Source organism: Apteryx rowi, unplaced genomic scaffold, assembly GCF_003343035.1.
Source record: "Apteryx rowi isolate R43461 unplaced genomic scaffold, aptRow1 scaffold_29, whole genome shotgun sequence".
Lineage (NCBI taxonomy): Eukaryota > Metazoa > Chordata > Aves > Apterygiformes > Apterygidae > Apteryx > Apteryx rowi.
Genome location: NW_020449307.1, coordinates 22,686 through 47,644, shown reverse-complemented (window position 1 = coordinate 47,644; position 24,959 = coordinate 22,686).

The following is a 24,959-nucleotide window of genomic DNA, read 5'->3' as shown; positions in this document are numbered from 1 at the left end:
CTAGGAAAAATTCACTGTCATTAGTTAAGTGATACAGACATTGCTTTTTTCCTCAGAAATATCTGAATGTTGAAGGAGAGGGCCATATCAGAAAAGGAAGCTATGAAAGAAGGAAAGGTATCCAGTAGTTGGGAATACAGGGTTTATGGATTGAGAAAAGAACTGGAAACAAATAGCAAACCAGAGACCTCAAAGAGAGAGAGAGAAAAAGAAGAGAGAATGAAGGAGAAAAAGAAAGGAGAAAGATCATGAAAAGGGAAAGTTGAAGGAGGCTGGAGTTGTTAGCAAATGGTTTGCCAGTGTGGGATTCAATCTGGGAGCTGATATCAGAGCTGAAAGGGCAGAAGGCAGATGCTTTGCAGGAAATTCCTCCAAAGTCACTGAGTCCTTGCTAGGAGAACCCCAGCATTAGCACAGATTAATTGAAGCTGGAATGTAAAATGAAGTTTCAGGAGGACACTGAGCATGTGAGGGGGAAGCAAAAAGAAGAGAGAAGGGAACAAAGCCTCAAAGACATAGAGCAGATCACAGAGCCCCTGAGCCAACACTTGGCTAGCATCTTCTGCAGAAGAAAAGTGCCTGACATCACTTGTTACTAATGTTGTAAAGTGCGTGGCATGAAAAGGAAGTGAGAGGGGGTTGTAATCATAGTAGTCATTAGAAATGATGAAACATATCCCTGCCATGATCACATTAGCAGCTGAATCACCCAATAGCTTCTTCATCATTCCATGCTGAAAAAAGAAGAAAAAAAAGAATTTTGTTAAAAGAAGCTATTTTTCTGAACAAGCAAGAAAATCACAAACAAGATCCCAAAAGAGAGTTCCTGCCCAGAACTCATTGCAGGTTAGTTGTACATCATTTTATATTAAGCTTTGGACATATTGAAGAGGGACCAACTTGTTGCCATTTTACATTTCCCAGTGGAATGATGTTTCTACACTGATTCCTTTCTCGTGACAGCTCCGGTAATACTCTGGATGTGATGGGTAATGGTTTGTAAATTCTGCTTAGGAAAAAAAATGTTGCCTTTAGTTTGGTGTTGTGGAAAATATATTTTTCTTCCACACAGACATGTCTTTGCACGTGGCTGCCAGAACCCATCTGCTTCTGCACAGACACACAGGCAATAGCGGGGGAAGGGGAGGTTGGAGCTCTCTTTCCTTTCCACTAGCATAGGTCAGCATTTTGACGCAGATCTTCTCTGAGAATAAGAGTTTAGGGAACATGAGGATGGTCACCTGCTCTAGGTCATCCTAAAGTTGTGAGGCTGAAGTTATGGCCCCTCTTTTTCTGTCACTAGTAAGCTAAGGTTGCTGAGAATAGAAACGTGTCATTGCTCCTTTCACATCATGCAACAGATAGAGTTGGTAGCAATTCTTTCCCTGAGGTCACCAGTTAGAACCTGGCTATGACTTTATCAATTTTTAGTCATTTAGGACAGTGTTTTCAATTGCAGGTGCCTAACAAGGATGGAGGGAAATGTTCTTTCTACTGCTCTCTTGCCTCCATGCATGGGGATAGGAAGACAACTGTTTGTGATGAAGAGGTACCTAATGCAATTCCCATGAAAATCCACAAATCTTGCTAAGATCAGACATATGGTGGAAATCAAGACTGGAGGAAGCCAGCAGGCTGTCTTGGCTCTCTGCTTCCTTCCCGAGCCTGAAAAAGGAGGTTTGGCCTCATGTGGGACAGCAAAAGATGTGCCCCTGAGCTCAGTGGTTAGAGCACACCTCAACCATGAATGAAGCAAATGCTGGATTCACAACAGGAGGCATGAATTCTCCCCTCATCTTAGCTAAGGGGACAAACCAGAGGGCAATGAACTACCTCCTTCACCCTCTTCCATCAGATCTAAGGTTTCCCAGCCATTTCTTCCTGCAAAAATATCCCAGACCTCATTATCCCTGCTCACGGAGAGTTAACAGAGCTGTAGTAGCACTCTGAAACTGTCATCAGTCTCAGAGTCCTATGCTGCTGAACACTGCACAACAGTATGACAAGATCTCTGCCTCAGACAGCTGAAAATCTAGGTATCTCCCAGCACCATTTCCTAGCTTTTCTGCTCCTCTCCCTCATTCTTCAGTGACTGTAGCTGATGCCTAGCATGCCTGCTTTGTCCCCATGGCTATCATTTAGTTGTCCTTTAAGTAGCAAAAAACTTCTACGCACACTTGAAAGGGAAAGGGGTACTATGCTGAGCTTGGACTTAGGAGACTTTGCTTCTAGCCTTCGTTCTACCAGCTCTCTGTAAATGGTAAATCACTAATCTTGTACCTCCAATTCCTGACCTGCATGATGAGGATGGCTTATTACTTTGCCAGGTAATATTAACAGTTTTAAAATAGCAAAGATTTGAAAAAATTAAAATTAGTTAAAAATGATTATATTTTACATCAGAATCAGAAGAAAACAGTTGCGTCTAATTCTGCTTTTATAGCAGCCTAAACAAGGAATTGCAATGGTGAGGAATTAGTATGGAAAAGATTAAGGTATAACTTTTCTTTTATTCTCCTTCCATAATGCCTCCGTTCACTATGCTCCCAGACCCTGCCCACCTCCAGGTTGCCCACCACTTGCATTACGCTGTTAAATTAAATGCTGATTTCCCTGAGGTCAGCAATGCCTTCTGCCTTTATAGCTCCTAGCATAATGGGACACAACCTGAGTGAAGCTGTAAAGAAGCAGCTTTGTAAAGTACAATGCAAAGTCAATATCAGTAGCAGCAACATCACATTTTCAGTCTCTCTCTTGAGTTATTGCTTAGTAAGAAAAGAAAAAGAGTGGTTTTAAGGCCAGAAGGGACTCTTTGTGAACATCTTGCTAGACCCCTGTATAACATGAGGCTGGGGACAGCCTTGTGTTAATTTCTGCTTCAGGAGAAATAGTTTTGGCTGGACTAGAACTGGTTTAAGGGGATTTTCTTTTTGGCAAAAAGTTGGCTCTTTCTATTGCTAGCACACAACCATGTATCTTGGTAAGAACAGACTTAAGCAAAACTACTCCCTAAGTCAGCTGGTTGCTAAAGGACACTTTTGCAAGGCTGTGTGCTCACGCACAGGGCAGCACTAGGTGACTATGAGAGCAACTCTCAGTGATCAGTGAAAAAACGGTCAGTGCAAATTTCTAATATCAATTTTCTGCTCACACTGATATGTATGTGTTTAGTCAAGAAGCATCACAAATGCAAAATTTGACATCATGGTCATCTGGACTTTCCTGGGGGCTGCAACCTGTATTCGGGTGCTTCTCCTGACTTCTGCTGCCCCTGTACGACATGGGGCATCACACAGCTGGGGCAAGGGGCTGAGATTACAGTAATACACGTAACTACATGTGCATGCACAAGCACTTCTGTTGCACATTGTGCGGTTTACTGCTGTTTCAGTTACAACTGTGTGCTGATAATTTTTGGACAAATAAGCAACAGGCAACAAATGGACAAAAAAAACCCACAACAAAACAGAACGAGATTTTGAAAGAAAAGCTGGATTATCTGCAGGTCATATAACCAGTAGGATAAATGACAGATGGTCAAAGATAATCTTGAAGTAGAGGCTGAACAGTGAAAATGCAATGGAGTGACTTAAAGATGAACTTGCAATATGGAACAGTCCCCTCTGAGCCTACTCTCAGATCCCGAGTCCCTGCCACAGACCCCATTTACTCTAACAAGGATTTAGGGTGAGGAGCCACAGGATCAAGCTCTTTCTGAAATGTAGCAGGAAGTAAAAGAGAAAGAAGAAGACAAGAAAAAGGCCTTTTTTAATTCAGAGAAAACACCTGGGCCTCACATTTAGAGAAACAGCATGTGATATTAATGTTTAAAATAGAGTGACAACCAACCATTAAATCTGCAGCAAGCAGGAATAGAATTATTTCAGGGTTACTGAAGTCAGCAATGATCTAAATGGGCATGAAATGAGGATCTAAATGAATGTAGTATTGCTTTCCTTTACTTTATAGCCATGACTGCAATATTCAAATCACCAACATGAGAAAGTACCACGATTTCTGCAAACAGAAGCCACATTATCCAGCATAGGGAACCTCCTACAAACAAAGCTATTTGCAGCAGGCAAGGAAAAGGCCAAGTGAGGAGCCATGGGTAAATGGCTGTTTCTGGGCTTTGTTGTGAAGCTGTGTGGCTTCTTTGCTGTTTTTTTCCTTACACTGTGTAAAACACACTCCCTGCAGAAAGGAGGATTTACCAGGTAGCTGAAGGCTCTCTGCTGTTCAAGCCTCCTAATTAGAAATTACATCACATCAATTCAGCTCAGCCCCCACACTGAGGGATTATAGACCATTAGGGAGTCAGATGAGACCACTAAGTCTCAATTCACTTTGAACATTTCACAGATGGCTACTAATCACGGTCACTCTGTTCTGAGCAAGCAGAGTCATATCTAATCTGGTAAATCAGCAAATCCATCGGCATTCTTTGCTGGGTAAATGCAGGATGTGTGGGTGAAAACAGGTGACCTGGACTTCTTACACTTGCATCTAACAGATTTTTTTTAAAATCAGAGTGAGTGTGTCTGAGCAGAATCTCTCCTGTACGCTACCAATTGAGAAAGATTTATAAGAGTTATTGGCTGTTTGCAGGGTGGCACTGCAAGTTGGATCCTTTGAATTTCATTCATTTAAATTCCCTTTCCAAATAAGAAGAATGAGGCTCATTGCCTAGAAGTTTACTGCTCAAGCCTGTAATTCGGTGTTGATCTTATTTATTTGCTGAAAGTATGAATCTGCTGACTCCTTAGAATTTGACGTTGAAGAATGGCAGCAATTGATTCTGTGATTGCCCCCCAGAAAGGCTCAAGTTCTCTCCTTCGTTACATCAGTGAGGTAGAGCCGAGCCAAAAGTGCAAAATACCCTTCCTGGAATATTCGTTGCGGGCTTTCTGAGTACCTGTAGCTTCTCTGGAATCTGCTCTGCTACCTCACCAGCTCTCCCAAAAAATGAGTTATGAGAACAAGCTTAAAAACAACATTTCTGACCCAATAACTACTCTCAGATTTGAAATTTAATCTGGAACCAGGATGAAAACATTAGCTCCAATTTTTTCACTTTAAAACAGAATAGTTTGAAATATTCTTTGTTTTCCTTACTGGAATATTTTGTCTTGGTAAGATCAAGTCATTTAGTATAGTTTAATCAGAAAATTGTTTTCATTTGGTTATTTTAAATTGTATGTTCTATTACACATTATGATTTAAGAGTAAAACCACTGAGAAAAGTGAAGCATTTAACTTTATAGAAAAAAATATTCTACGTGCATAACAAAAATTGTCACTGAAAACTGATTAAGCTGATACATTCTCAGGGAAAAGTTTTGACAAACTGAAGTGATAACATAAATTTTATATCATGCCCAAGTACTTGATTCTCAAATAAATTGCTGGCCAGCTCCAAACTGGCATTTTTAGCCACACTTTGGGTCACATTTGACATTATAGAAGCTCTGTCTGCAGACCTAGTACAAGAATTGTGAATACTTCTGCAGGTTTCCAAAGGCAATGTCTCCTCATGAAACTCATGTGTCAAGAACAGTCACCATTAGTGAGAGTCTGCTCCAGCACACAGAGCAGTCTAAAGCAAGGGAGAGAAGGTTCAGTTTGTGCTCTGCTGCAGCCGGTTTGGAAGTCATTGGACAAATCTGCTAGGGACTCATTTTTAAAAGGAATTAGGCCCTGCTACTTTTCCATGGTATCCATGCATATCAGGTGCCTGAATTACTTTGGAAAGCCAGGCCACAGCCTCTCCACGCCTTAGTCGCCTGTTTGTAGAAAGGAGATAATGACACATTCTTCCCCACAGATTTAAGGATGTTACGGGAGCTAAAGCCAGTGTGGTGCTAGCGTGTTGCAGTGATGAGATCTGCACGTATTTCAGGTTCATCCTTATTCACTAGCTTAGCATACGAGTGGTGGCTGGGTTAGAAACCTGATCATGGAAGCTCTAAAATAGCTGTTTCTATTCTTGTACCAACTTATTTACGAAGCAGTCTAGACAATGTTAAATACCCTGGATGCTGGACAGTGTGATTGTCACTTTACTGCTGAGCTGTAGCACATATTTGATGCATTACATGTCTGCATGCCTGATTTCTCCTCCTGCAGAAGCCCACCTAGCAGTATTCTGTGACCACCTTGTTTGTTTGGTTTCCCAGAGACATTATGGACTCTTTAACCTTAAAAATATTCAGAACTCGGCTGGACATTGCCCTGAGCAACCTGATGTAAGCAGGCTCTGCTTTGAGAAGACGGTTGGACCGGTGACTTTCAGGGGTCCCTTCCTGCCTAAATTATTCTCTGATTCTGTTCACACATTGCAGGCTTCTGGTTTGCCTTCTCACCTCTTGCTTTGGCATTTTTAAAAATAAGAGGCCTTGACTCAAAATCTGGTTTCATTTTAATCTGACTGCTTTTATTAAACATTCAACCATTAAAAAGACTCCTCAGATAAGCATCTTGTTTTGGATCAAATACAAGATTTAATTCCATGTGACATCAATTATTTGTTACTTTCCTGGTCACAAAGGCTTTTGCTTTCAGCTGAGAGAAATCCTTTCCTCTTGCCCACTGCTTCCTGCCCCATTTTTCATTTTGGCTAATGAACTGAAAAAAACAGATCTTTGCACAGATATGCCAGAGAGTAACTGTGCATCTAGGAAAGACTCCAGTCAGAGACAAAATTTTGGAAGCTCACATGGTTCCTTCTCTCCTGAACCAAACTTGACTAACCAAACACCCCAGAGCATATCTCCCCAGCCTGGACACCAACTGGGAATATGACACAGGTCTGCTGTCCGTCCTGGGGACTCACTGATGGATTCGTGAGTGAACAGACATTTTTCCTTGTCTGCCGGTGGTATTTCTGCGACGAGCAAGCTCATTTCTGACTCAAAGCAATTTTCTTAGGCATTTCAAATTTGATCTTGACCTCCCTGCAGATAGACGCCAACCCCCCCTTGACTTTAGCAGGGCGGATACACAGCCACGAACCAATTGGAACAAGGACTACAATAGCAGCATTTTTGCTGTCAGCCCAGGGATTCTCAAAGCTGTCACGAACAGAGAGGAAATCTCAGCAGGATTCAAAGAGCCATTTACCACTTCAGCCACTTTAATTTCATTGTGGAGATGGTGGAGGAAGCTAGTGAGAAGTAGAGCAGGGCAGATCCAGGTCTTTCCTTTTTCTGATAGCTTTCCTCCATTTTCCAAAATGAATATAAGCAAAGTACTGATGCAATTTACCTTTCCATTGACATGAAAGCTGCAGCAGCACACATCTCCTGCAAGGGAGAGCATACTTGGGTATCTTGACAAGAATACCCAGCCTCTAAGAACTGGGAACACCTCCAAAGTTCAGCTGCTAGACCAGAGACACAGAAAAGCTGGACTATATAGACTTATGCCCTAAAGGTGCACTTACTGACTTTGATTATTGTTTACTTTTTTCCTCAGGCTCTCCTATCTTGGTATTAATAATATTCTTTCCACTATTCCTCACAAGAGAAAGAACAAGCCAAACTGGGAATATGCTTAAATATCATCTAGGAAGTTATATGTTAAAGGAGAAATTTTCAAAGAGCGAAGCAACTGTGATGTCTTCAGGTCTGAACTGATACACAATGAAGCACATGAAGAGGCCAGTTTCAGCATCTGCAATCCTGGTTAGGTATATTTAGATCTCAAGGCCCAGATTCAGGAAGGTACTTAATCATGTGCCTGAACATTATGCCCCTGAGTACTCCTTCTGGACTTCATCAACAGTCCTTGTCCTTTTGAGTTTGCTCTTGGACATGTTGCTACATCGTTATGGTCATGTGCTATAAGGACCTTAATTAGAAAAGGACTTCCTAGAGGTTCATAGCTGAGCTGAGTGCAGCAGAGGAGTCAGCCTCTGAAATCAGTTCACTCTGTATGATATACCTTAGCTTTAGGTATCCAGATTCAGAAATCTTGGCCAGAAGGGCACTGGTTTCCATTTACCAGCCACAGGAGTGCATTATCATCTTTCTAAACACTCATTCTGAATAAACTTTTTCACCATGCTTTGAGGGCTGTAGCTTGAAGAGTTCATTGGCTTCCTAATAAAGCATTGTACATCATAACCAGTTAACTCAGAGAGAACAGCACTTATGGTGGCATAGAGAGCACTTGCCAAGGGAATGGAAGAATAATAGCCTTCTTGAGCTACTGCATGGGCCATTTTGAACTACAGTATTTGTAAGTAGTGTGATGGAAAATCAGGTGCAAAGGGGCCCAGATGAAGAATGAAATGGCTCCTAGGACTGAAAGGTCTGACTGCTCTCAGAGGGCAGCAGATCCAGTTCTCATGAGGCAACATTGGCTTATATTGGACGAGACAGCCTAGCTTTAATGTCAAACACAAGGTCTGTGAATGGACTGTTTATAACAGTGTTCATGTAGTGACTGCGGTTTTCATAAAATGAGACCAGAAGAACTCTTTTTTAAGCACACTGCAAAATGAACTTTGACACTACATAATCAAACAAGTTTTCTGTACAAAGCTGCCATAAAATAATTTTACATTTATCATCTCACTTAATTGTAATGAGTCTAAAACTAATGAGCCTTACCTCTAAACTCCATTTAAGACAATAGTTAACTGCCTCATTTTAATAAATTTTGGTAGAATGGTGAGTATAACAATGACAACGCTCGATTACTACCTAAGCTAGAAAATGAAGATATACAGTATTAATGATATATACAATCTGAAAAGCAATTAGGATCCCAAAGGTAGAATAGGCAACTCACTTAAAAACAGGGTAATAAACGGACTGTCTGACTAAACATAAAGCAAAAAGGGATTTCAGAAGCAAGAAAGCTCATTGTCTAGGATTTTAGTTTGATCCATTTCTAGTTCCCCTCCTTTCTATCTGTGACATGTTCAAAGCCTGTCAACAATAGTGTCATGGGAACACAAGAGAGATGAACAAAGAGCAATACATTCATGCTGAAGAGCTTGTGCTGCACAGGACGGGTATATTAGATGTATTAGAGAGTTCAGCTTTACAGCAGCACCAATAAATGAGAGGGGCACATGGTAGATCTGGAAATTGAGTGTCAGAAATGAAAGAATGGAAACATGGTTGTCCAAAAAGCCCAAGGGAATGCTAAGAACAGGATTAATCTTTGCTGTACATATGTTCTACACCTTAGAAGGACAGCGGTTGTATGCAATAGCCCACTAAACTGGTGTATAGAAGTCCTGGATCAACTCCTGCCAGCAGCCTAAGGGGAGTCACTTCACTAAAAAGTGTTCCTCCGTCGTGTTTTGCCTATTTACATTGAAAGCCTCTAGAGCAGAACACATCTCTTTATAAATGATGTGTTACAGTAGCCGTTRACTCCTTAGGACGTTACTGGCATGTCCCTGACTGCACCAAGCACACCTCGTGTGGGGAAGCATCCCCCAGCACTTGCCTCTAGAATATTTTATTGCCGTATCCCTCAGAGGTGAATATATTTCTTCTCTGTTATTTTTTGTTATGAGCAATAATATTGATTCAGTGTGGGACTGTTTACATGTATGTTGCAAATGTCCTTTTTCATCAGACACTGAAGAACAAGCCTCATTTTCATTCACCTTCTTCATCATTCAGGCAATGAGATGTATAATATTAGACTTCTTCTGTTGTGCCCCATTAAGAGAAATTCTATTCTTTCAAAAGYGTAAAGACAGTTGCTGTAGATGGCCTATAGCTAGTATGTTGTACAGAAATACTGTACTACCTCTCTCTTTGATCTTTGAATGATTATATTCTCCAGTGCTGCAGACAATGTGCTGTTTGCATTCATCAGTGAAGCTGCTGCTTGAACTCAGGACCTTTTCTGATCCATTTTCTCTTTCTTTGACAAATCTGTTTTCTTGGCTGTTTGCAGCAGTAAACTTCCATTTTTGCAATTGCTTTTTTGGTTTCTCGTTCCATGACTGATTGTTCTCTGTTTATATTTAATCACATTCACCATTTGATATTACTTCAGAGTCCAATTTCAAAGCTCATTATCATTTGTTGGTCTTTAGCATAATTTACAAACCAGAAAACCTTGATTTCAGAGTCATTATACTCATTGTTAATATAAACAATAACAAAGCTCACGTCCCACAGCCGGCTTCTGCAGAGTCTCTGATGGTCATTAAAATTTTTTTTTAAAGAGACTTTTTCTAGAATTAGCCTAATTTTAAGCACTGCACTAATATCTCGTGGCTCTATGACTCTGCCTCTTAGATGTTATTTTAACTGGAAACCAAGGAATTGAGTTAAAAACTTTATGAGTATCCTACCAGTGTAGTGTTCAGTTTCATTGTGGAAGCCTTTACACTGACAGTAGAACTCAACATGTTCTAACAAGTTAGTGATGCATAACCCTCTTTTAATGAAATCACATGGGTTTTCCTATATAGAGCCTGTATCATATTTCTGTGTCCTTTAGAACCAGATCCACCCTTTATACCATCATCTACCAGTTCCATTCACAGGAGATGTGGTGTCGTTCTCAGGCGGCCTGAACCTTTGGACGTTTTGTACAGGATCACAGGTGCAGTCTGAGCAGAGCATGCAAGTCCTGATGATGGCTGCTGTTGCTTTCTCTTTTTTATTTAGTGTGGCTGTTCAGTGGAATTGCTGTTCTGAACAAGTGTTTGCAAGAAGTGAACTTGCTTTCACTGCTTTTCATTCTCCGTTTTCTGAATCCTATCAGCATGGGCATGTGTATCCTGGCGGGAGCAGGGTGCTCTTCTAAACTAATCCTTATAGCAACTCTTATTCAGCTGACTTTGAGACCTGGGGAGTAAGGTGGGTTTTGTGTGTTTTCACTTTTCTGTGATCTTTTGATTTAAGGGCTCTGCCTAGGTGTTATAACTACTCACCTGATGGAAAGCATTCCCCTTCATGCTCTTGCTTTCTTTAGCTTCAGGGCAGACGTAGGGTTTTTTTGCAATGCATGTTCCAGCTCTCCCATGTCAGGGGCAGGCCAGGCATGGAAACAAAAGAGGATGTCTGTCTCTTCTGTGTCCCCCATGGCTTTCTCTTTTGGGAACCCAGCAGAAATGTAGTTTGGATGTGGGGAAGATAATCGCTGGACTAGACAGAGTGAATGGAATAAAATGGAGAAAGAGTTTAAAGATATGTGACTGCAAAGAGCAGGTGAGTGAAAGACTGGGGCTGGGACCCACCTGGCTAGTGAGGGGGATAGTTAAATTAAGTAGAGATTAGGGGAAGAAGGTTAGAAAAATTGCTTGGACAAGATGATCACAAGGAGTTAGAAGGGGAACTAAGGTAAGGAGACTGAGAGTGGGACCAAGTGGGAGAGAAGCGGAGGATGACACCTTGGGAACATAGAGGGGAATCTGGGACCAAATGTGCAAGGAGGCTAAGTCTGTGGGGATCTGGAGTGGACAAAAGATGGTACCGGAAAAATTGGAAGGAAAGGGCTAGAAGGGATKAAGACATTGGTGATACAGGGTGGGCAGCAGAGGCTCTGCCCTTCAAGGATGGAAAAGGGGTTCAGACCCTCATCAGACTCCTGCCACCAACCAATAGGTGAGAAATCCTCTGGCCTGCTATGCACCCTGTCCTCTTTGAGCGCAAGTCCACACTGGAAACAGCAACCTACCACTGCTCTTCTTTTTTGGTCCGAGTGACTATGAATGTGGACCATGCTGTAACTCTGCAAGTTTTGGTTGATAGAGTATTCTATACAACACCATATGCTGGGATTTTTTTCTGAGGTGTGTGGCAGTTTCTGTTTAGCCTTTTACAACATGGAGAAAGCTTCATGCTGAACAGAACTTTCATTAGATCATTACAGAGACTGCAAAGTCCATCAGTCAAAAGTTAGGAAACATAGATCAGAGATTTCTCATTGCTATAGACATTTATTGTAACCAAGACAGACAGAAGCCCTAAATCCCTAAATAGTTATAACTTCTGGTGCCTTTTTCATAAGACATCTGAAAACAAAGAAAAAAAGGCTATTCCATCACCAGTCATATCCCACAGTCCTTTGTGTCTGCAAAGGATTATAGGATATAGGTCGATGATGACTTTCAGTTTTTCTTTTTTCTTTTTTTTTTTTTTTAAGGAGATGTAGACATTTTTGATGCACAAACCAGTGAGTAAGAGTTGGCCAGCTTTATGTGGAAATGAAAGTAACCCTATCAATCTTATTAGCTGCTTTAACATCTTGAAGATAAGAATTGATTCTTAAGCCCCACCGGGGCTCACCTGTGTGGAGGGAAAGGTGAAATAACAGAATGAAAACCAGAAGCTTGGAAAAACGTTACAGTTTACAACTCTGTAAAGAAGCTCTGGTGTATAAAATGGTTTACTTAACAGGAGAGTGTGAAATCTTGAGAATGCGAAGTAAAAAGCTGTTCAGACTCATGTTTGAAACATTCTGCCTCCCCCAATGCCCCAGGTCATGCTGATTACTCCCTGCAGAATTCAGTCTTATGCAATCTATTTTATACCAATAAATGACTAGATGATTTCCTCAAGGTCGTATTGGGAGGCCAGGGCAGAAACCTAAGCCCCCACATTCATGCACTGAGGAAAGGGATGATCTGAAGTGAGATATGGGAGTGACTCAGGCCCAAGCATATTGGGAGATGGAAGAGGTAGATGTAACTTTGTCTGTCTCTAAGTAGCTTATGCAGTCTGATTTTAAGCTGTGCTTTCACCCAGGCTGACTTCCCAGAAAGTATTTTCTTCCCATGGTTTCCATAACTTCCCAAGAAGAGCTGCTGTAGTCAGCACTTGGTCTTAGAGGAACACTTGAAAGGGCAGCAGTAGAACTAAATTTTGAAAGGGTTGAGAATTAATAAGAATCAGCTTCTCAAATGCTCACGGTATTTTATATTTCTGACAAAAGAACTGGGGCTGCCAAATATATTACTTAAACTGGGCTAACCTAGCTCATAAATAAATAGGTAATTCTAAGGAAATAATTATAAGCCTGTCTCTGGCCACACATCACTTTTGAACTTTACTTCAACCACAGTAAAAGACAAGATTATGGATGTACCTAGGGACAAAAATAGAAATTTATTTCCATGTAAATAGACCTTTCTTATTTCCAGATCTTAAACAAACAGTTCAAAACAGATGGAGGTAATTTTCTTTCTAAAGGACATCTCTAAGAAGCACAGACACAGGGTTGTCTGTTCTCCACCCTTTGCAATGAAAGGTGATTAATCATGCAAGCCACCTGAAATACCTTTCTGGAGGCTATGTCCTGTCACTTATTTCGAATGGTAGAAAGCTTATGTTCATGGCCAGCCATGAGACAGAAATGAAGGATATCTAGCGCAACTGCATTTCATCCTCAGACTATTGCAGGATTTCTTAAAGATGCCGGCAAGTGATATGGCCCACTCAGTATCCACTTCTTCAGGGGACTGCCATTCATTGGTACTTATGAAGCAGTTTAGTTATTAGAAGGTGAGAACTGTCTTTTTCCTGGCTGAATAGGTGTTCTGAGTCTACAGCAATTGCAGGAGACAGTCTGGGAATTCGTCTTTTGTGAGGACCAAAATAGCCAAGTCTCAGAGCTTTTTTTCATGCATTATATATATATATTGTAGCTAACTAGAGCTGTGATTCATCTCACCTGGCTTATGGATCAAGCTAGCCACTCTTCATAGTCACTGGAGAGACCATGAGCACTTTTAGGGCATGATTAGTCATGCTTGAGGTTGTGTTCTCTACCTCAGGCTGTTCAGTTGCTCCCTACCCTCTGTCACCTACCTTGGTTATATCTCCATTGACCGGCTCAGATACTGATATCTCATCATGATGTTTTGTCCTCACTGCTTGATTTTCAGAAGAGCTAAACACGCAACTTGCTGAGATGTCATAGGCCTATAGCTGAAGCAGGATGTTTGAGTGTTGATGGGTGCTTAGCCTTCGTGTAGGGTTAAACTTCTCAGAGCCCTGTGACTGAGGAGATTATGAGGACAGAGTGAAGGAATTCTGCAAAGTGTTCACCTGGTGCCTCCAGACCACTTTCCCCTGGATGGATCTGTTCCAGGCAGGGGTGTCCAGTGCCACCTCCTCTGATGATGCATGCTAGGCACCCAGGGAAACCTCCAGCAAAATGGTGGGAAAGCAGAAGCCCTGCCTTCAGAGCCTCCTCTTGGCAGATCCAACTCCCAGTATTGCTCTTAAAACTGAAGGTTCTTTTCCCTAGAAAAGTCCAGATCTAAAAGTTCAGCTGGGTTTTTGATTCTCTTAGTCACTTCAACATCAAAGATTACATCTGCAAAAGACTATCAAGAAGTTGAAAGTAGTTAGGGTGTAATAAGCCTTCTTCAGAGCTACTGTGTTAATCCTGTTATAAAATTAAACACATCTTCTCCAAAGCAGGCATGATGTTCTGGCCACATGGAAGTCAATGGGTTTTTTAGATACACTTCAACAGGGACAGTCTTTGGCCTTTAGTCTGTTTTAACCCTTTCCCATACATTTTGCTAATCCAGGTTCTCTTATTTAGGTCTACTCAGGTAAAGAGTATTTGGAGAGAAGTAAAGTCTAACAAACTGTTTTTCCTCAGTAAAGAGGACACTAGCCTTGCAGATTTTCAGAAAGTTTATCAAAATGTTTCAAAACAGCCAAAAAGACAGAAACATCAAAATTCGGAGATTTAGAGGCATTTAGAAGCTACTGTTCTTGTAACTTCCACTGATGTTTTAAATACTCAGAACATCTTGAACCAGGGCTAAAGAGCAATTAACACACCATGCCTTCTAGCACTGTAAAGAAAATGTTCTGAAACCCTTCATTTTTGGAAATTATTTTTATAATTTATACTGATTTTTACATTTCCAAAAAATTATAAATCCAGGACTGCACTTAGCATAGGTTATATACTTGTCTAGCTTTCCCTGACTATTTTGTAACTGGCTTTGTAGGAAAGTGTTTCCATTTTCATCCTCTCTCACCTTTGTTATTGCGATGCTACAGGACCTCTAGGTCTCACTGCAGACCTGGCAGAATACTTCAGCTCTCCAGATCCGAATTCTGCAGGCTCAGAGATCTTTCTCTTGTTTTCCTGGATTCTTTCTTATCTGAGGTTGTTCGTTTCCTAAGAACTAAGTTAATTAGTCTTTGATCTTTTCTTCTTCCCACACAAACCATCTTTTCTGATTTCAAGATCTAGTTTTCCTTCTGGAGTTCATCCTATGGGGCTGCACAGAAACTGTGCAGCTGTGCGCTGTGGGAGGTGGGGACTCTCAAGCCCTCAGATCAGGGCTGAGCAATAATCTTGCCCGTCTCCCCAGCGTTTCAATGGCATCCCATCAGCAGGAATTCTGCAGCACCCCCTCTGTGCTAGTTGTGCAAGATATTGATAGTCTCTGAATACCTACAAATGCCCCATTAAACCCTGGCCTGCCTCCACAGGTTCTCTCCCAGTCTATGTCAAACTAGCTTAGATGTCTGTCCTACAGATGTTCACTGCCAAGCCAGCTGTGGGGAGAATGGTTTCCTTCAGCCCAGATCTGCAATGATGCCTAACTCTCCCTGTTCTACACTGGAATTAATTGTCTAAATGCTGTTATGGATCTGGAGTCCTAGTCAGAAGAATGCTGGATGAAAAAGGACAGGTGGCGTGGGCAGTGAAAAGGGAGAATCAGGGATAGAGAGCACCCGTGGCAATGGGAAATATTTGCAACCTATTTCCAGGCTTAGTATGAGACCACAGACAGAGCAGACAGAGCAGGCAGGGCTTGTGAGTCACCCCCAACTCAGGCCCCCTGGGGAAGCTCCTGTTGGGGGGSATCCAGGTTGGGCTCTAATACTAGCCCTGTGGCAATATGGGGAAATAACCTGTCCCCACCGGGATGCTTCCGTAACACTCAGCTCCGCTGCTCTTGACCTCTGCAAACCATATGGGTTTCTGAGATATGAAACTACAACTGAGCATGTGTCAGGAGGAAGTGAATAAGCCCTGAATTTATTGTCTGTATTATTTCATGATTGTTTGGCTTCAGTCTTAATACTTTCCTCAGAAAGATTTAGAAGTAGGAGCGGAGATGAGATACCACATAACTAAGCAGGACTCAGCCAGACCCCAAGACAAGCGAGTGAAGTTAGAGAGATGCTTCCACACTCCTTCCTGTTTCATTTTGATAGCTTTTCCCAAGAAAGGCATGCTAGGATGAAGGCTGCCAGTGATACTGCATGACCTTGAAACTTGCACTACATAACAACTGAATAAGAATATGGGAGAGAGGAAAAAGACTCTAATAGGATCTTCGGGGGAAAAACCCCACTAGTCTAAGACAGAAATATTCAATCAACCCAGCCTGTGAGACAAATCCTGATGCAAGGAGTTCTGTTAGGTTCAATGAGCTTATTCTCAAGAGTCAGGGCAGAAGGATATGGGCCCAAGTGCGTGACAGTTTGCAGCAGTTCACTGTATGATACAGAAAATTACAATTGCCCTTATGTGCTGCCACTTACCTGTAATTAATTCATAAAATAATTATCACAAGAGTGCTGTTCTAGTTAGATTTCACACTGAATTTCAGTAGAGAATTCTGCTGCTGCTGAATACTAAGAGCTAAAAATAATCAATATACAATAAAGGTTGCCATAAATACTGGATGGGCCTGATTCACCCTATATACGGCAAAGAAAGGAAATAGTTAGAGAAAAAGGAACTAGTTCAGCACTGAGGGAAAATTGATTGAACCACATGGGGTGGCAAAGGACTGTACTGAAGATGCCTTCTCCCTCCCGCTCCCTTTGGAAATTTGGGACAAAAGTTCTGATTGGGCTTTTCCTGGTATGTGCTGTCAAGTGGTCCAATTTTAAGCTCATGATCTGCACCGACTGCTCACAAATTGAGCAGTGGGAGAAACTAGAGTTTTGTTTAAGTGCAAAGGCAAAAAAATACTGAGAAAAAGTCAGTGTCAGTTTTTTGCTTAGGAGGATTTATGTGCTGCACTGGGACAGCGAGCCACAGAAAGGGCCGCTTTCTGTTTTGCCAAGAGCTGGGATAGATTTCAAAGGATTTACAGTATCAACTTTCATAAATATTCTTTCCAATATATTCATATCACTGCTATCTAAGTTCGCTGGACTTTGCTTTTGCCGCAATGACGTTGCTTTACCTTTTCCATCTAGTTTGACTTATTTTACTACTGATGCTTCATCTGCCTCTGTTTATCAGCTTGTACTTTTCTGTAGAGCTAAGTGAGAACTGCAGGACAAATTCCAAGTTCAGCAAATATCCATGTTGCCTTTGATGGGTGTTCACATTGCCTGTGTTGGGTGCTTGTTCATGCCCAAAGCCCACGCTCTGACAGCAATCCCTCTCCGCAGGGACAAACTGCATTGCCTGGGCTTTGGGGTATGTGGGCATCTGTTCCCTGAGCTCCCACATTTCCCAGGTTTGCAGACTGTGCTGCATTGCGGGGAGGATGATGCTCGCTGCTCCTCGTGCCCGCTGCCTCTGGCACTGCTCTAGCTCACTTGTCTTCATCCATCCTGCTGGGATGAGGGAGGAGAATTTGGAGGAGGCTGGGGAAGGACAGGACAAGACAGCCATCAAGAACCTGGCCAGAACCAAGCCAGCAGCAGGGCTTCTGCACCCCTTGCTGGGCTCCCCTCCACAAACTTCAGGCAGTCCCAGTTCTATAATTACAAATCCCTCAGAAGCAGTTTTGTTTTGGGATCAGCTTGAGCTTTGCTGACAGGGTAGATGCAGCCTGGGCCCAGGAGGTACAGCCAAGGCATGCAGTGAGATCACATTACATCCTATGCAAACATATCTTGCACTGGCCCGTGGTCTTGTGTTGGAGGGCAGGATTTTCCAAATATCTCTTAGGGCCTTTGTAGGCATCCACATGCCATGCAGCACTTCTTCAGTAAATGCAACATAGTCATTGGACCTCCCGTGTGCATGCTACAGAAGGAAAGCGTGCATAAGGCTTGCCTGCAATATGCTGTTAACACATCCGTTGGTGAGAACTGTGGGAGGTGTCCAAAACGAATGAAATGTGTCTTTTTCTCAAAATTGCTGAATATCACAAGATTCTTCCACAGCTCATCAGCCAGGCTTAGAGCTGACTCGGTTGAATATCTTCCCTTTCTCCCAGATGATTTATGAACACACAAACAGCACAGACCTTGATAATGATCCTTAATGTAGAACCCCACCTCTTACCTCTCTCCAGTTCATTCCTACCTCATTTCTTAATTAATTAATTTAGCAATTGCTTAATTTAATTGCTTTCAGTAATTAACATGAAGTAGGACTTTCCCTCTTATCCCATGAGAATTTATTTTCTTTAAGAGTTTTTGACGAGAGATTTAAGGTCTTTGAAGCTCCAGGTACTATACAACAACAAAACCTTCTTTATCTTCTTGCTCATTGTCTTATTGTAAATAATCTTACTAGATTTGTGAAGTATGATTTCTTTCTAGAAAAAGCACATTAATTCTCCATAATATATCATTTTTTCATATAACTGTTTGCTAATTTTATTCTTTGTTATATATTAGACCTTTTTGCCTCATGCAAAAGACATAGTCACTAATCTCTGTATTCTTACATCGCTCTTAAGGCTCTTTTTAAAGACTAGTGTCATGTTTGCCACTGGGATTGTATTTCTATATTAGAGAAATGCCATCCATTTCTCTGATAGGAAGGCTCAGTTAAACCATACTTAGTGATTCATCAGTTTTATATTTGAGCACTGCTTGAACACTTGAATTAAYATCATCTGACTCTAGCAACTTGTACCTGTTTAATCTATTAATTTACTCCTAAATCTCCTCTATAGACATTTCATTTTGAGACTTTTCTTCCAACTCTGCAGCTCTAAAGAGTGGTTTGGGTGCGGGAATCTTCCAAACCTGTAGTGAACCGTGAAGCAAGAATTTCATTTCACTTTTCTGTAAAATAGCTAGTACTTCACTATCTAGTCATGGGTAGTTTATGAACATAATAAGAGGTAGCAATTTTTCAAAGTATTTTCTCAGCTTTTGTTACCTGTAATAAAAAGTTGGAATAAAATGAATAAAACATTTCAGCAAGTCTTCTTAAATAAATCCTTCCAAAAACTATTAGAAGATGCTATTGAAGGAGCGGAACTGCACACTAGTTTTTGAATATACATTTGTAGCAAATTGTTCATCTTCTGGAAGAAGTATTGACTTAATTCTCCATTGGTATGGACCTGTTACCTCCTGTCCCCTGGGGATCTCTCCTCTCTTCAAACAGCTCTATCCTGGTAATCATCCTTAAACATGAAGCCTGGGGCTCGTTATCCCTGCCTGCGTGGCAAGAACGGCCTGCTGCTTTCTGCGAGACTGCACCCAAATGATACTCTCAGGGGGATGGTTTTTGACAACAGCTCTTAAACTGAGGATAGGTTGGGGAAACACCAGCTCTCCCCAAGCTGCACCTGTGAGAACCATCCTCGCATTTCTGAAGCTGTTTACCTGGACCTTAAAACAACATTCACCAGTCTGTCCCAAGTGCAGCCAGTGCTGTCATATGCAGACCCAGCCTTTAAGAGAAGGTACCCTGGGGCTTCACTCATGTTGGTGTCTGTCTCACTCTGGCAGCAGCCGGTGGGAGCTCTGCTGCTTGAGTGAAGCCAGCAGTGAAACAGGGGTGGGCTCTACGTGGCCACAGATGTCTGCAGGCTGGACATGCAACAGGAATCATCCATCTTCAGCTCCCTTGGGAGCTGGGGTGTCATTCATCTCATCCTGAAAGAGAGAGGCCTGAGGCGATGCACAGGGCACGACATGGGCAAAGAGCCCATTTTCCTTTGTTGATTATAGAGGGAGCTCAGGACACACAGCTCAAAGGAGGGTACCTACCTTGCAGATGAACCCCATCTGACTGCCTGTGAATCCTCCGGGAACGGCGTGAGCAACCATCTCAGGGTCCCCAGACTCCCTGTCGGTGTAATAGTTACATTTTTCAGCCTGGCTTCCCCCTGCCCCTGAAGGAGCAGAAACCAGGAGCGGAAGGGAGCGCAAATTAAATCTGGCTAGAGATGTCAAGGACAGCAAGAAGGGCTTCTTCAAATACATCAGCAGTAAGAGGAAGACTAGGGGTAATGCGGGCCCGTTGCTGAATGGGGTGGGTGCCCTGGTGACGAAGGATGCAGAGAAGGCAGAGTTACTGAATGCCGCCTTTGCTTCAGTCTTTACTGCTCAGGCCAGCCCTCAGGAACCCCAGACCCTGGAGGCAAGAGAGAAAGTCTGGAGAGAGGAAGACTTTCCCTTGGTGGAGGAGGAGTGGGTTAGAGATCATTTAAGCAAACTTGACACCCACAAATCCATGGGCCCTGATGGGATGCACCCACGAGTGCTGAGGGAGCTGGCGGATGTCATTGCTAAGCCACTCTCCATCATCTTTGAAAGGTCATGGAGAACAGGAGAGGTGCCCGAGGACTGGAAGAAAGTCAATGTCACCCCAGTCTTCAAAAAGGGCAAGAAGGAGGACCCAGGGAACTACAGGCCAGTCAGCCTCACCTCCATCCCTGGAAAGGTGATGGAGCAGCTCATCCTGGAAGCCATCTGCAAGCATGTGGAGGAAAAGAAGGTGATCRGGAGTAGTCAGCATGRCTTCACCAAGGGGAAATCATGCCTAACCAATCTGATAGCCTTCTATGATGGAATGACTGGCTGGGTAGATGAGGGGAGAGCAGTGGATGTTGTCTACCTTGACTTCAGCAAGGCTTTTGACACTGTCTCCCATAGCATCCTCATAGACAAGCTCAGGAAGTGTGGGCTAGATGAGTGGACAGTGAGGCGGATTGAGATCTGGCTGAATGGCAGAGCTCAGAGGGTTGTGATCAGTGGCACAGAGTCTAATTGGAGGCCTGTAGCTAGCGGTGTCCCCCAGGGGTCAGTACTGGGTCCAGTCTTGTTCAACTTCTTCATCAATGACCTGGATGAAGGCACAGAGTGCACCCTCAGCAAGTTTGCTGGTGATACCAAACTGGGAGGAGTGGCTGATGCACCAGAGGGCTGTGCTGCCATTCAGAGAGACTTGGACAGGCTGGAGAGGTGGGCAGAGAGGAACCTCATGAAGTTCAACAAAGGCAAGTGCAGGGTCCTGCACCTGGGGAGGAATAACCCCATGCACCAGTACAGGTTGGGGGCTGACCTGCTGGAAAGCAGCTCTGCGGAGAAGGACCTGGGAGTGCTGGTGGACACCAAGTTAAGCATGAGGCAGCAATGTGCCCTTGTGGCCAAGAAGGCCAATGGTATCCTGGGGTGCATCAGGAAGAGTGTTGCCGGCAGGTCGAGGGAGGCGATCCTCCCCCTCTACTCAGCCCTGGTGAGGCCACATCTGGAGTGCTGTGTCCAGTTCTGGGCTCCCCAGTACAAGAGGGATGTGGCACTACTGGAGCAAGTCCAGTGAAGGGCCACAAAGATGATTAGGGGACTGGAGCATCTCTCTTATGAGGAAAGACTGAGAGAGCTGGRCCTGTTTAGCCTGGAGAAGAGAAGGCTGAGAGGAGATCTTATCAMCRTGTACAAGTATCTGAAGGGAGGGTGTCRAGAGGATGGGACCAGACTCTTTTCAGTGGTGCCRAGCRACAGGACGCGAGGCAATGGGCACAAACTGAAACACAGACAGTTCCATCTGAACATGAGGAAAAACTTTTTCACTGTGAGGGTGACAGAGCACTGGAACAGGTTGCCCAGAGAGGTGGTGGAGTCTCCTTCTCTGGAGATATTCAAAACGCGCCTGGATGCAATCCTGTGCAATVTGCTSTAGGTGACCCTGCTTGAGCAGGGGAGTTGGACTAGATGATCTCCAGAGGTCCCTTCCAACCTCAGTGATTCTGTGATTCTGTGAAAAGAGAATTTCCCTTGGCACCTGAAACCATGCTCTGCTCTCACTGCCTCTCACAGTGCGGTGTAGCCTGCCCTTCGCTGAGCATTGCGACCATATGTCCAAAGGCGAGGGTACAAGCAACCGCTGCCAGGCGAACAGATGGCCGTGCAAACAGACTAAAGACAGTGAATCAACCCTGGATGCCGAGGGCACAAGTCAAACAAGAACATTTAAAGGTCTGCCCAGACTGAACTCAGCCATCTGAGTTAACGGAGAAGAGATGCCATTCAGAAGTAGCTCTCAGGATTAAGTAATTCTTACTGGTGTTACTGTATGAGCCCCAGTTAAGAGGGCTTCTCACTGTACTTGAGAAGCTAAATGTGTCCCATTCTGTGCTGCTTAGAAAGAAGAGGCCCTCCTTTTTCAAAAATAGTAATCTGTGAGGGAAACAGCTTTTACTTTGGGATAGCTATTTGTCTGTTTGTTTCTTTTAAGAGCAATCAGATCAAATCAAAGTAAATCACTCTCTAGATCCTTGGATGTATCAAAACTTTACGCTGTGCTTGATGCTGCTCCGCACAAAGAATACAGCATCATCCCTTACAGAAATATCTGGAGGCCAGCTAGTACCCTCTGAAGTCAAAAAATCTGCATCGTGAAGCTAGCAATGCCTCCTATTAAAATTGCTGATGACTCACTTCTTATCTAAACAAGAAGCAGTGAGTCTTTGGAAAACAATGAGCAAAATTTCTACTGCTTAGCTGTGCTTTTTGGCCACTGGGTCAGAAAGGTGCTAAAATCTGTTGCAGAGGATATTTAATTCACAGACAGGATAATTCCCTGACCACTCAGATGAGAAATGACTCCTCTCCGCTTAATAACTTTTGCACACATACTCCTTCCAATTTTGACCGAACTTTCTTCTAAATTCATTGTTTAGGAAATGTCTTTAGGTTTCCTTTGAGCAAATAAAGCTATTTCCCATCTAATATGGGTTTTATTGCTTTCCTAATCCTAACTCTGCATTAGTCACGCCCTGACTGCTTTAAGGAAAACAAAATAACCGCCATTTTATTACAATTTTTGTTTGCTTTCTTGGACTCATTTTTGACTGGAAGAGTCAAGTGTTTCAGCATTTACAGGAAATAAATAAATATTTTTAATATGCATAATCAAAAGTAGCACTCACAATAATTAAAGTTTCAAAGGAGCTTCCATAATAAAGCAACCTAATTCCCAAGTATAAAGTAATGGATTCTGTTTGGATTCATTGAATAACATTGTTCTCTGATGAATAATGTTCATTTATAGATCTCATGGGAACAGTCATTTAATATGGCTGAAGGAAGATGTTTATATGGGTGTTCGGAATCGTTTATGGAGTGTTAGAGACTCGGGTACATAAACACATCATTAACTGTCTGGAGATAATTATTACAGCTTTACTGCCAGACAGGTGGCATAGGCAAGTGACAAAGGTCCTGGCCGGGCCCCTGCTGTGACACAGACTTGCTGCGTGTCCTTGTCACCGCCAGTTGGAGGTGAGCTCCACAGGGGTGCTTAGGTGCCTRATGGCTGTTGTTTTAAAACAGTGGTAGGTGCCTACATGCCGCTATAGGTCTGGGTGTTAGCCACTCTGGGGGGACATTCCTGTTACCCATGTTTGCTGCTCCAGGCAAAAAGTGCAAGTCCCGAAGACCCTTTGCTGGTTAGATAGCTGGTGGGTAGAGATGGGCCTCTCCCGTCTCTGTTTCCTAGCTGCAAAGCAGGCTGCCAGTGGGGTGAAACCCCTGGGTGTGCCAGCACTAAGGCAGCAAGGTAATACACGGGTGGGAGCTCCTTCCCTTCGGAGCCCGTGGTGGGCACATGGGCCTGGTTTGGGCGGCAGTGGCAGCTGGGCAAGTTCCCTTCTTGTTTCTCTTTGATGACGCAAAAGAAACAGATTTTATCTTCTGGCATCTCCTGCCCTCCCTCCGACACAGCCCTGCTTGTAAATAGCTCGGTGGCCAAAGGCTGCTGGGGCACAGTCCTTTTCCCAACTTACATGGGCTTTGCCATTAAGTTTTATATTCTAGGCATTCACACTGCCTGATTTCCATGCCTGCCTGAATCACTATTCTTGCCAGGTAAGTGGCAGGACACAAGACAGTGTTTATCAGCACACACATACACACACTGCCCTGCCAAGAGAGCTCACTCTGGTTGCCCGAGCTGGGAATGTGGTCATCCTTAAGCCAGGGCTGCAAGGGGGAGCGCAGCACCGAAATGCACTGCTGCGGTCCTTCTGAGCTCTGCAAGGCCACAGCTCAGCAGCAGGATGCCCCCAAAGCCCCACATGGCCGGGGCTCCTGCAGGAGCCAAAAATGCAGGACTCCCAGTGAACACTGCAGGAGAGGAACGGGTGGAAAAATCCCTTCAGAAAAACAAGATGCAAACCCTCTGCCATGAGGTTGCTTGATTTACTGTTTAAATAAAGAAAAGTCTCCACTGGKGCATGTCCAGAGATATTCTTAATGCACATCCAAAGGGAAGGACAGGGAGAGAAGTGAAAAGGCTCTCAGCTCTGTGAATACCACTTCTAAATGCGGTGGCTCACCACCGGTGATGGGCTGAGATAGCAGCAGACCCTTTTATCAGGGCCCGTCAACTGCCTGTGCAAGGAAGCAGGAGGCCTCTCCGTAGGCAAGAAGCAAACACTATTTTCCTTCTCCCACAACCGTGGTGGCATTTATAGCTCAGAGGGACTGTCTCTGGGCAGCACTGCCTGAGTCTGAGCACTGCAGAAGTGCTTGCCGCCAGGTTTAGGGGGAATACCCTGTCTCCAGCCCACTCTGCTGTCTGGGGGGTGAAGAGGAAGGACAAAAGCACAAAACGAACAGACAGTGCAAAACTGAATGCCTTTAATTTAGACAGAAGCTGGAGCAGAGCATGTAGCCCTGGTCAAGCCCCAGGCCGTGGAGGAAGTTATGACTGAGACATAAGAACACCACGTGCTTCTGGTCAGTCCATGCCATGTTTTTCCTTCATTTTGGCTCTCCAAGTGGCAGCAGGTGGCTTCGCACTGCTCAGGCTTGGCCTGGGATGCAGGAAGGGAACTGTGATGGCTT